Raw genomic sequence first — 12,297 nt, 5'->3', positions numbered from 1 at the left:
CATTGACTTTTCATTGGTGCATGTGTGTGCTTTAAGTGCTGCACCCGAATCCCGCTGGCTTTTCCCGACTTCAGCATTGCTAGTCCCGACTGCTCCCAGCGATTCCCTAGGCCCTAGGCCTAACCACTGTTCGATTGGTATCTCTTATTCCACTTTTTTAATATATGGTTTGCTTGGCCCCTGGGCCTCATCCATAATTGTGCAACTTTTATATGTTTAACTGTGCTTTTGTTTAAACGCTTGTGCCTCTGCACTCATAAAGAGTACAGAGGATTATTCTAGTAATAAATACATATATTTTTATAATATATAACTTGTGTGGTGTCCTTTCATTTGATATTACAGGATTGTGATTGGTAAAACAGCTTGCTTAACACAACCTCTTGAGTTAAGCCTTTAAGGCTGCTTAGTCCATGCTACCCTTAGGATAGCTTGTCTATAAGGTTGACTTACAACCATCACCATAAGGGATTGTTTGGACTGATACAAGGTGCCCCCAGAATTGGAGACATCATATATCAGGCCAACTTCTCTCAGTGGCCGTCTCAATAAAATTAGTTCTTAGGCTCCATGTTAGCCAGTTTTAAAACATCACTGTCTTTTTTCACTCTTTATTAGCACATACTTTTTGAGCACTGCAACTTAACATCACCCACAGCTCATAACATACTGCTGCCTGGCTTTCCATCACTGGCGGATCCGACACTAGAGTTTCCTCACAATACATCATAGTGAGGTACCTAGTGGATACCAGTCTGTATTCAAAAAATCCCAGATGATGAAGCTCCGCCAATGGGTGGGCTGATGGGTTTTCTTGTCTTGTCTTTTCTTCTCTCCCTTGTCACCCTTATCAGTCTATGCACACACTCACTTATTAGAAAACAGACACTTTCTAGCCTTCTCAGACCAGTAGCACCCCTTTTGTGTTTTCTGCAACCAAGGGAACCGACACACAATCAAAGTCTCCCAACTCTCACCACGCAACAGTGCGCAATACACCGTTGCTTAAAATGCAACAAGACTACTCCCAACACATGCCCTCCGCCAACCACAGGAGCAACCCAGGTGTCAATGATATAGTAACTCACACTCTCACCAACAGGCTTGCACCACCCCAGACTGTCTCTCACAGGACATCTTGAACCTAAACTCTCCTGACTCGCTGACTAAGTCTCAAAGACTCTCTCGGGTGGAAAGCCAACTAGAGATTATAACACAGGGCCTAAGCAAAATACTATCGATCATCACCCCACATCTGGAGCCCTTTCAACGCTTACACTCCCCTCCTACTGTCCCCAACAAAAAACACCCAAGCCCTCACAATCCACAGACACACAACGGGATCTCAATCCCCCTCATTAAACAGCCTCAGAGACCCAAAATAACAAGTTAAGCAATGTTCATCAAAGAGGAAACTGATCTTGCCAACTCCTATAACTCCTCCACAACTAACAACCCCAACTTCACAATCCAGATAATCACGGGTTATGGGAGAGATCACACCACGCCAAGAACAGAGAGACATCATGAACGTATCCATGGCCCCTCCTCCAAAGAAACCTGACAACAAGACAACGACCCACTGCATGCTTATAAACTGCAGATCTGCGACCAAACACGCAACAGAACTGGCGGAAACCATCCTAACCCATGACATTGACATAGCGTTCATCACAGAAACTTGGCTGAACGAATCCTCCTTACCTATCTTTGACATGCTTGTGCCCCCCGGTTATAGAAAGCAACATCTCTATAAGCGAAATCGACTCCCTCTCCTGCAACACATTTGAATATCTATCCTCCACCATTAAGACGAAGGACAACAAAATGATTCACTGCCATCTCCTCTAACACCTGCCAGGCAACATTCCCTCTTTCAGAGAGTACCTCTCTGACCGGATATTATACTGCTCTTCCCTAGACTCCGACAACATAATATCATGGGACCGCAACCTACATTGGAATGATGCAAATAACACTCTGAACCAATCCTTAAACTTCTTCTCAATAATAACCTTATCCAACACTGCACAGAGCAAAAGCATAATAGAGGCTCAATCCTGGACGCCATTATAGCTCAGGAAGATACAGTTACTATCGACCACATCCTCTCTCTCGACTGGTCAGACCACCACATCATTCTATTTCACATTAACCATCTGACCCACTGCCTTACCCTTCCACAGGATACCCTTCATTGGGTGAGAAATGTAAGACAGATTCCCCTTGCTAACCTGGAAGAGGGGGTAAGAACACTACTCCCCCCAACTCGAAGGACCCATTTGCAACTGAGCTCCCTACAAACTACAACACAACAATGACAACCATACTAGACCAAATGGCCCCTTAGAGCAAAAAACAGTCAGGAACAACCCATTGAGAGCCTGGTTCAATACAGACCTAAACTCTGAAAGAATACATCTCAGAGCGGCAGAAAGACTCTAGCGGAACAACCCATCCTCAATCAACCTTGACCAACTCAAATCAGAACGAAAAAATCACCAAGACTGAACGCTCCCTTAATGCCCACCTCCTGGCAGCCAATGACAACCTGCCTCCCAGCAATGAAGGAAACAACCCCCCTCTGTACCCTCCGCACAGCTGGAAGACATTCAACCCCATCTCCAAAGCAGACATCACAGAAATGATTAACTGGTCCAAACCTTCCCCACACATAGCTGATCCAATTCCCGCCCAATTGGCTAAAAAACTCAACCTCACCTAGCCCCTCTCTGGACCCAGATCAGAAATAGCTCCCTGAGTACTGGAGTACTGGAATCATGCCATGCTGTCTAAAGATGGGCCAAGTCACGCCATTATTTAAAACAAATGGGCTCGGACCCAAGCAACCCTGACAACTTCAGGCCGGGCTCCAATCTCCCTCTCCTATCCAAAATCCTGGAAAGGTCCACAACACTGAAGGTCCACAACACTGAAGTGACCTGACGCTTTACCCCTTGTATTGATGAGTCTTAGAAGTATTCCTGACAAAAAGACTGGATTAAGTCCCCATGAGGTGATAATGTGAAGGGCCATGAGACAAGCATACATACCTGCAAACAAAGTGATGAATATGTCTGATGATTGTGCGCTAGACTACTGTAAAGATCCAGGTGTGTTCTGTGTGCTGCCAGGTTGGAGGAGGTGCCACAACGACCCAGCGAGACCCAGCACATGATCTGAATCCTGGTGAGTGGGTCCTAGTCAAGAAGCACATAAGGAAGACATGTCTAGAACCTCGTTGGAGCGGCCTTTACCAGATTATAACGACCACAGCAGTGAAGTGTTTTGGCTTGCCAAACTGGATACATGCAAGCCATACTCGCAGAGCCCCAAGTCCAATCGAAAGACCTAAAACAGCAACTGGAAAATCGAAATCAAAACCCAGCAGCTGAAGTGTGCGAAGCTGGAGAATCTGGAGTGATAGATTCTGACGAACGTTTTGATGATGAACAACCAAGCACTAGTCAAGTAGAGTGGGCACCAGATACTGGGACTGAAGAGACTGCTGTCGAGTCAGAAGAAGGTGATGTCACCAATAAGCCAGAGGTAAGTGAAACAGCTGTCGAGAGAGAAAGAAGAGAAACAGCTGATGAGATAGAAATAGAACCAGAACAAAAGGAAATTACAGACAAACCAAAAGAAGGTGAACTTACTTATGAATCAGAAACAATTGTTGAGTCAACAGAAACACAAGCACAAAAGAATGATGATGGCCAGATAGAAAGAAGACACATTAAAAGAAACAGTGATTGAGACACAGAAGGGGAAAAGGTAGTACAGAAAAAGAGACCTACAAAGGAAGACAATTGGTCAAGTGGAGCAAAAAGACTAAAATACTGGGGAACACCAGGCTTACCTGACCTACTTGCCATCGGGCATTGCCGTGAGGGGAACGGCGGGAGCAGCGAAAAGCGGAGGCACACGCCGGGAGGCGAGGGAGGCGTCCCGAGAGACCGGACCACACTCCCCAGCATTCCCTCCGCCTGTAGCGCGCCCGTGACGCGCAGTGAGCGCCGGAGGCGCCGGATAAAGGCTGACCCCCCGGGAGCCCAGTGGGGGAACACCAGGCTTACCTGACCTACTTGCCATCGGGCATTGCCGTGAGGGGAATGGCGGGAGCAGCGAAAAGCGGAGGCACACGCCGGGAGGCGAGGGAGGCGTCCCGAGAGACCGGACCACACTCCCCAGCATTCCCTCCGCCTGTAGCGCGCCCGTGACGCGCAGTGAGCGCCGGAGGCGCCGGATAAAGGCTGACCCCCCGGGAGCCCAGTGGGGGAACACCAGGCTTACCTGACCTACTTGCCATCGGGCATTGCCGTGAGGGGAACGGCGGGAGCAGCGAAAAGCGGAGGCACACGCCGGGAGGCGTCCCGAGAGACCGGACCACACTCCCCGGCATTTCCTCCGCCTGTAGCGCGCCCGTGACGCGCAGTGAGCGCCGGAGGCGCCGGATAAAGGCTGACCCCCCGGGAGCCCAGTGGGGGAACACCAGGCTTACCTGACCTACTTGCCATCGGGCATTGCCGTGAGGGGAACGGCGGGAGCAGCGAAAAGCGGAGGCACACGCCGGGAGGCGAGGGAGGCGTCCCGAGAGACCGGACTACACTCCCCAGCATTCCCTCCGCCTGTAGCGCGTCCGTGACGCGCAGTGAGCGCCGGAGGCGCCGGATAAAGGCTGACACCCCCTCTCGCCCCGCGAGTCGCGCGCGGGAGCGACCGGGAGAAGCCCGGGACAAGGGCGGGGCTGTCTGTGGCCGTCAGGGGCCAGAGGAGGCCGGGCTGGGCCACCCCCCTTGGCACGAACTGTGAGTACCATTGTAGGACATTCCGTGGTAAAGTTACCTGCTACCCCTTGTATTTTTAACCCAAGTTTAACGGATACTGTCATAGAAATCCCAGAAATGTCAGTCCAAAGTACATTGCCGGATAACTACTTACTGAAAGTGGTGTCTAAAATCAACAGCGACAGGAGGAAGTCACTGGGAAAAAGTACTATTGCAGATCCTCCTTTGACTCTGTCCGTCGATGCAAATAATCATGTAAACTTTAATAATACTGTTAACGAGATGGTCGCCCCTGTGGAACTTGATAATAGCACTATTAGCATAAATGTCGAAGCGTCTAAGGCCTTAGACCAGTCAATAATGGAGGAAGAAGACCAAGGTAATAATGTTGGGGGGACACCTCAGCAATCTGGGAGGGCTTCCAAATTTATGCGCGCTTGTAGAAAACCAATCCCCAAGCGAGGTAGTCATATCTCTAGAAGGAAAAAAGATACGACCCAACTGGAACATACTGATGACCTAGTAACCCCAAACCTAGATAAATATGTTTCCTTGAAGCCTGACCAAATTGACTCACTAACGAGTGTAATTCTGAGTAAATTTAGTATGGTGGTAGAGCCATTGTTAACTAAGATAGGAGATCTCCCGGAGGAAGTAGCCAGGTTAAGGGGCTTGGTGGATAAGCATGCAGACAACTTAGAAAAGTCCATAGCTGACATTAAAAAGTCAACCGGCCCCGTTACTGCTCCCACTAGGGATAAGGAGCAGCCACAAGCTTCTACTAGTGCCCCTCCCACTAATACCAGGAAACACTCCTCTAAAGAACAGCTGAAACCCCAGAAACCACTACCCACATCGTCCCAGGAGGGAGGAAGATCCTCAAATCCATTCAACCCTGGGGTTACAGGCAATCCACCGGGTGTTAGATTATCAGCCCCCGTGCAAACCCCTACGCAAGTATCAGCACCTATGGTGACAGTTCCAACTGATACGATGGGAGGTTTTAATGGGGTGCCCACCAGGATCTGTAGACGCCCTGTTGATCTACCACCCGACTGTGTACCTTACGTGGTGGTTTTAACTAACGTCCCCATTCTCACTCAGCCCCCAAGTGAATATGAGACACCTGATTCTTTGAGAAATAAAACCATTTCCTGGCTAAACCGTCATTGTGGCTATCCAGTCGGCTATGCTGACCAAATTATCTCCATTAGAAGAGTAAACTGGATAGGTAACACCAAAAAAAACGGCGGGGGGGATTGCGTGATAATAAACTTCAAGCACCCACAACACGTGGCAACGGTCTTGCTTAGAGCGGCCTCAATTACACAGTCGGAGACTGAAGTAGTTGCCAGACCATTGGGCTATTTTTATAACCACCTTGGTGGGCAACCCCCATCAAACTGTAAGGAGAAGGCTCCGAGCAATCCCACCTATCCTCATTTGGTAAATAGACCATTGATGCCTAACTTCTTCTTTGGCCCACAAAATGGTCCATTCACTCCATCGCTGCATACGGGGAACCCTATGTTTGGGGGGAATTTTCCCTTAATGCATACCCCCAACCCATTTGTACCATTTGGCAACACCCCTTTGTATGATAACGGAATGGTTTACCAGGTCCCTACTCAGAACAGGTTTCAGTCCCTGAGTCACCTAGATCAGAACGATTGACATGAGATTGAACCACCTAGGGATCTAGAGTTTAGTATTCCTAATGAAGAGGCCGTTTTGTTAACTGAGGAAACGGGTAATGTATGTTTGAACTGTACGTTGAATGGGGGAGACACCCTAAACTCTATACCTAACATAAAGCTTTTTAATATAGAGAATAACATGCCCATATCTAGTGTTGAAATGCCAAATGTAAGCAAAGAAAGAGAGAATATAACCCGTCATATTGCTAGCTGGAATATTGCGGGAATTATGGCCAAGGAGGATGCCTTAGGCTGGATTGATTTTGTGCATTTGTTTGACATCCTGTGTTTTCAGGAAACATGGAGTAAAAAATTCAAAGGTTTTGAGGGGTATGTTTCCTATGAGTTCCCAGCACTGCCCTCATCTCATGGTAGAGCTAAAGGCGGTTTGTTGGTGTTAATTTCTGTCAAATTACCCATCTTTGTGAAAAAATTTGTTAATGATGGGGCGCATTCGCAAATCTTATAGCTTACACAAGAATCTGGCAGAAACATTCTATTGATAAATTTCTATAACAATGTATTTGACAACACTAGACATTTAGCAATTAATGAATTAGATACGGCAGTGAATAATTTCGTGAGGAATTTTAATAATGCATTCGAATTTATTTTCGTGGGGGATTTTAATGTACCTGTGTGCCCATTATCCACCCAGAAGGTTTGTGGTGTGTATAACCGACAGGGGGAAGCTGAAGTCCATTTCCCCCATCACACCTACGGGGAAACTTTGAATAATTTTATGATTCATTATGACTTGGAAATCATGGATAATGCTAAAAATGACACGGGTGGAAATATTCCAACTTTTAAAGGAAGGGGCGCTAATACCGTTATTGATTTTATATGCATGTCATCAACTATTGTCCCGCTATGCCCGATGCCCAATGTGATAGATATTATGTTGAGTGACCATAACTGTTTGACTACTGAATTAACCTTCTGGGAAAAAAATCATGCCTGTGAAAATGGTATTATCAATAATATTGAACCCCATAGACAGAATGGTTATAGACTGAGGTGGAAAGGAGAAAAAGCCGCTATAACATCAGATTCAATTATATCTAGTTGTCTTATAGATATTACGGCAATTTTAGAACGTGAAGACACCTCGTCTGACAGTATTGATCACTTTAACAATATTAATTCCATTATCAACAAAAAGTTTACTAAAAAGGCGGGGTCTAAAGCGAGGTGCCCAAGGGGCTGGTTTGATCATGCTTGTTCCAATGCCCGGAAAGAACTCAAAGAGGCCCTTGCAGCTAAACCAAGGGACAAAGTTTTGGTGGTCCAACTTAGACAGGGATTTAATACGACCCTCAAACGTAGAAAAGCTGAATTACAGCAAGAAGCCTGGGATAATCTCACCCAAGCAGCGGACACGAATAATTGCACCCTGTTCTGGTCCACGGTGAATAGCCCATTCCTAAAAGATGACAAGGTCCCAGAACTCACTTCTAACGTGAGCATGGATTCATGGATCCAGCATTTTTCTAATATCTTCGACTCTAGTAATTTAATAGATACCAATGGGGATAGATGGCCCATCCTTGCCTTAGATATAACCATCAGTGAAACTATGGCTAGTATAAGAGCTAGCAAAGATGGTAAGGCCCAGGGGCCAGATGGCGTTCCCATAGACGTGTACAAGACCGCGCCAGATATTTGGGGCCCACTGCTTACCAAAATCTTTAATACAGCTATTTGCGGTAATATACCGTCTACCTGGGAAGAGTCAATAATCATCCCTATTTTCAAGAAAGGAGATCGGGGGGATGCAAAAAATTATAGACCTATATCCTTATTGGATTCATCAGTTAAAATTATGAGTAGGGTCCTCCTTGTAAGATTAGAGGAGTGGGCAGAATCTAACGAGATTTTAAGTAACTGCCAGTTTGGCTTTAGAAAAGGCCGTGGTACTATAGAACAGTGTCTGAATTTAGAGCTATTGGTGGGAAAATATACCCAGGCAAAAAACGGGTCACTTTACCTTTGTTTCGCCGACCTTAGTAGTGCCTTTGATTTGGTAGACCACGCAATATTATGGGCCAAATTACTGGAAATGGGTGCCCCAGAAGGAATTATTTATTTCTTAGCCCGATTGTATGAAAAACTTCGCACCAGCGTCCGCTATGGACCCAACGGGGAATGTACCACTAAGTTTGGGATTGGAAGGGGCATCAGACAGGGGTGCGTTCTTGCGCCCCTGCTTTTTACCCTTTTTATTAATGAGGTCGAATCTGACCTGCAGGCAGTCGCTGCAGATGCCCCTAGAGTTAATGACTTTAACATACCAGTATTACTCTATGCGGATGACGCAGTGTTACTGTCTAGGACACCCCTGGGTCTCCAACGCTTAATGGACTGTTTTGTATCTTTCATTAAGAATAGGAAACTGGTGATTAATAAGGCTAAGACATATGTAATGGAATGCTGTTCTGGAAAAATTAAAAGAAAAGGGAAAACCCACTACGTTATTGATGGTGAACCAGTGAAAAAAGTTGGTAACTTTTGTTATTTGGGAATTACCTTTTCTAATAATGGGAGCTGGGCCACTGAACATAAGGTGGTCAGAACTAAGATGATCAGGAGCGCCAATGGGGTCTTTCTGTTTGCCAAGAAACTGGGAAATAGACGTATTAAAGACATGTTAAATATTTACCAAGCAAAATGTCTCTCTGCTGCCCTTTATGGGGCAGGAGTTTGGGGGGTGTCATCTGCCAAGAGCCTACAGGTAGAGGAGAACCTCTTCCTGAAAAAGCTCTTATGCTTACCCAAGTCTACTTCCAACTCCTTGGTTCACAATGAAACAGGGATCCAAGCCCTAAACGATCTGATCATGCTAAGGCCCATACTACTGTGGGGCTCCATCTGGCTCAGTGATGGTACCACACTGAATAGAGCAATTATTAAGGACTGCCTGTTACTGGATCAACACTTGAAGATCCCCTGGATCAAATATATTATTGATTGTGTACAAAATTTATTTGGGATCAATGTGTTAATGGACCCCTACAGGCTTTCGGAAATCCCCAAATCTAATGTGAAAACAATATTTTTAAATCATTGTAATGAAAGGCATCTCATAGAGGATTCTAAATTAACTACTTGTATACTATACAATAACTTGAATGAATTTACTGGTTTTAGACCATATCTATCACAGGTGACAAGAACCTCGCACCAGTTTGTACTGACCAGAATGAGGATGGGTATAGTACATTATCTGGTCGCGTGCCCTAACATTAAAATGCGCCCTGTTGGTCCCTGTAAATGTGACAATAAGACCGAACAAAGCACTAAGCACTTTTTGTTAACATGTGATTTGTACATTGAGTTACGGAAATTCTACTTGAAGCCATTATTCATTAGATTTGGAGTGAGCGACATTACAGAGGCTATGAAATTGATTTTTAATCTGAACCACCCGGACATTTGCTTTTTTACTGCATCTTTTTTACTCAAAGCGATTAGCGCCAGGAAAAGTATGTGTTTTTAAAATATATGTACATTTTAAATATTTATTCCATCCCCCCTCTGGATATTTTGTAATATGTGTACTTCTTTTTTTTTTTTTTGATCTGTAATGTATATATATTGTCTGTAATTGATAATTCAATATTTTTATATTTTGTGTTTTCTTCTATGAAATTGTATGAAATGTCTGTATTATCTGTGCTTTTATGGACATGTTCTTCAAATGCTCCGAATAAAGCTTTATGAAATGAAATGACTAAAATACTGAATAGTAAGGAGAAGATTGAGGAGAAGACCAGAGCAAAGTAACAACATTTCAAGCCAAACAGATTCAGTAAAAACACGAAGAAAGGCAACAAGAAAATAAAAAAGAGCAAGAATTCCATGCAGAAAGTACAAGGCTCCTGAATGGAATTATGTTATCTTAGAGGAATTTGAAAATATTGATATAAGTGAAGAAAAGAACAGTAGTGATTCTGAAGAAGATAAGCACGAACTGAGACCACCTTAAAAGGAACTGTAAAGAACTAAGGTGTCATTTGCCCATTGGAGTTGAATATTAGACTCAAGAAAGACACAATGATTGAAAATAAAAGAAGGGGTTAAAGAAGAAAGCCTAGAAGTGAAGGATTACACATATTTTTTTTTTAGAAAATTTTGTATGTTTGTATAGAATTGAGTCCATATAGATTTACGTTTTGTTTTAGATTATAGACTAGATAATTGTCAGACTTTCGAATTTTGTAGTGTATTAAAAACAGCATACGCAGAAGTGACTGGACAACCAAAATCTAGTCTAAAACGTAGATGTATTAAGCTTGCTTATGTAGTATTTTCCTATTAACACTTATATGGATATTGTTAATTGTTGTCGTAACAATCCTTAATGTAATTACTGCAAATGGGAAAGGTGCGCTCTCAAAATTACAACAATTATTTCAGTCCAAAATTTGACAATTATTCCAAAAATAGGTGTTGGCAGGCACGTCTTCGTTGTGATGAAATATTCATTTTATTCCACAAATATAAATGACAGCATCATCTGTTCAATATCAAATTATTTTGTCCGCCTACGCGTTTTGTCCTTTGGTGTACGTCATCAGGGCTGCAAGGAAAATATATATACACACTGGTCAGTGTTATAAATTAATAGGCATCACACAAAGAACATTACATATCAAGTTCAAAACCCAAAAGGCAAATTTTTTAACCCAAAAGCAATATTTTCTATTGTCATGATCGATTAAACTCCTGCCTATCTCCATTCTGAATACAATATCCCAGAACAAAATAACTGAGAAAAATGTCTATACATTAGTTTCCTGTGTTCAATGCATTTATACAAAAAAATTGCAAATTCATTCCCCACACACTATTCAAAGAGAAGAGGACAAAAGAACGATTGAAGGGACATATCTATGTTTATCAATCCGTCAATCTTTCATTTATTAGCCATTGCTTTGTGATCAATGATCATCAATCTGAAGAATCAATTTCTAAACAGAAAAACAATATCGGTGTTCTTGTTATGTGCTGAATATGAATCTCCCAGTTACCCAATCACCACCTCCCTAGGATTGATCTTGGGACACGCTGACCGGCTTGGGAGAGCCTCACTGGCAGGCAATCAGCGGACAGCTGCACCCTGGTATTAAAGGTGGTTGGGGAGCTGCGGGAAAGGATTGGGAGCGACCGAGCGGGACGACGCCCGCCGATGTGCGGCGAGCAACTCGTAAGGATAAAGAGCAACCCAGACTGCAACTCCCAACTAGAGTAACCCGAAGATCCTTGATCCTCCGAGGGGCCACCGGGAGCTGTGGGTCACATCCCCCCCCCCCACCCGGAAGAATAATTAAGCACTGAAGGTGGGCCCCGCTGAAACACGCGAGATAGCAAGGAAGCTCTTCAGAAAGGCACCCACAAGAAAATACTATTGACTGGGGCATATAAAGTTAAAACAAAGGGGCAAACTGCATCAGAACCTCTCAAAGACAACAAGACCAGATCTTCCACAACATAAGGCCCTACAGCGCCCGTGCATATTGAACTCATCAATGACTGCACTGTGCGGAAACTCCGCACAGTGTAGTCACCTAGTGGTAAAGCTCTCACACAGGAACCCCTTAGCAAAGAGCCACTGCTGGGGAACATGTTACACACCGACTCCAACCGTGCCTGGAGTCAAAATGGCGGACAGAGAGAGCACCAGGACCACGTCAGGCCCTAGCAGCAGCTCGGCCAACGGTGGGTGACTCCTTTGAAAAAAAATGGACTATTTTGCTCGTTTTGTTTTTTTAAACCAACTTTTCTGTTGCTTCACTCGTAACATGGCTGTC

The sequence above is a fragment of the Lissotriton vulgaris genome, chromosome 3_1 (assembly GCF_964263255.1).
Source record: "Lissotriton vulgaris chromosome 3_1, aLisVul1.2, whole genome shotgun sequence".
Classification (NCBI taxonomy): Eukaryota; Metazoa; Chordata; class Amphibia; order Caudata; family Salamandridae; genus Lissotriton; species Lissotriton vulgaris.
This window is presented reverse-complemented; position numbering follows the sequence as displayed.